Raw genomic sequence first — 1,641 nt, 5'->3', positions numbered from 1 at the left:
AAAAAAAAAAAAAAGATAGTTTTCATTTCTGATTCTGTTTTCATTTGTATTCTCACCCTGTTGCTCAGGCTCATAGCTCACTGCAACCTCAGACTCTAGGCTTAAGCAATCCTTTTGCCTCAGCCTTCCAAGTTGCTGGGACTACAGGTGGATGCTACCCTACCCAGGAAATTTTTGTACTTTTTGTAAAGAAGAGGTCTCACTATGTTGTTCTGGCTGCTCTCAGAACTGCTGGCCTCAAGTGATTTTCCCACTTTAGCCTCCCAAGTGCTACAATTACAGGTTGAGCCACCAAGCCTGGCCTGTTTCTTGGCTTTTGTTTTGTTTTTAAGTAGGTAGGGTCTCACTGTATTGCCCATGCTAATCTCAAATTCATGCACTCAAGCAATCCTTCTACCCCAGCCTCCTATGTAGTTGGGATATCAGGTGTGTACCACTATACTGGCTGATTCTTTTGTATTTCAAGTTGTCTCATTCTTTTTTTTCTTTTGCAATTTTTGGCCAGGGCTGGGTTTGAACCCACCACCCTCCCTGCTCCTTGAGCCACAGGCGCCGTCCCAAGTTTTCTCATTATTACAGTTTCTGCCTCTCTACTGAAATTATTCATACATATTATCTATATTTTCAGTTAGATTCTTTAACATTGGAGGGGCCAAGGGAAAACTTCACATTTGCTCTCTGAAGATTCACTGAAAATCAATTGACAAAATGCAGATTAGTAGGAGAAAAGGGATACAGATTTATTTGATCATGGTTTTTACATGCATGGGAGCCTTCAGAATGAAAACTCGAAGATACAGGAGAAACTGTCCATTTTTATGCTTTGATTCAACAAAGTATGAACAGCTGTGTAAAAATATGATTGGACAAAAGGAGTATGACCTAATGGGAACAGACCAAGCCAGGCCTGTCTAGATTCTTCTTGGCTTCTCCGTATAGCATTTTTACCTTTTGGATATGGGGCAGGGCTCCTTCTAGAATAGGGGATCTTATGAATTACTTTTTTTGAGACAGAGCCTTATTCTGTTGCCCCCTGGCTAGAATGCCCTGGCATTGTAGCTCACAGCAACTTCAGACTCCTGGGCTCAAGCAATCCTCTTGTGTCAGCCTCCCGAGGAGCTGGGACTACAGGTGCCTACCACGACTGACTAGTTTCTCTATTTTTAGTAGAGGCGGGGACTCACTCTTGCTCAGGTTGGTCTGAAACTCCTGAGCTCAAGTGATCCAGCTGCTTTGGACTCCTAGAGTCCAAAGGCCACCACAGAGCTGGCCACTGTAGCCAGTTTTTACAGAAAGGTGAGTTTGGGGTATTTGGGGTTTTTTTTTAGGTATTATGGCTGGCTTTGAGAAAAAGTGGTTCTATATTCTATGATTGTCTTTAGGGAAGAGGGAATCTAGTTTCTATGATTAGCCTTGAAGAGGAATAGGGGCAGGAGGGCAGGAGTTCAGAGAACTTTTGCTTTTGAGGCCTTCATTTTGGGGTATTGTTTTCTGAGCCTCAACACCATGTTAAAGTTTCTGTCCATTATTTCGAAAATCTGGGTTGTTTCTGTATATGGTCTCATAGCTTATCCTGTGTGAGAAATGATATTTGTGAATGCCAGTCCTTGCTTATGCAAGTCAGTAGGCTTTTTTTTTTTT

This window comes from Otolemur garnettii, unplaced genomic scaffold, assembly GCF_000181295.1.
Source record: "Otolemur garnettii isolate 467f Iridium unplaced genomic scaffold, OtoGar3 scaffold00003, whole genome shotgun sequence".
Classification (NCBI taxonomy): domain Eukaryota; kingdom Metazoa; phylum Chordata; class Mammalia; order Primates; family Galagidae; genus Otolemur; species Otolemur garnettii.
The sequence above is the reverse complement of the archived record's forward strand: the minus strand, read 5'-3'. Positions refer to the sequence as shown.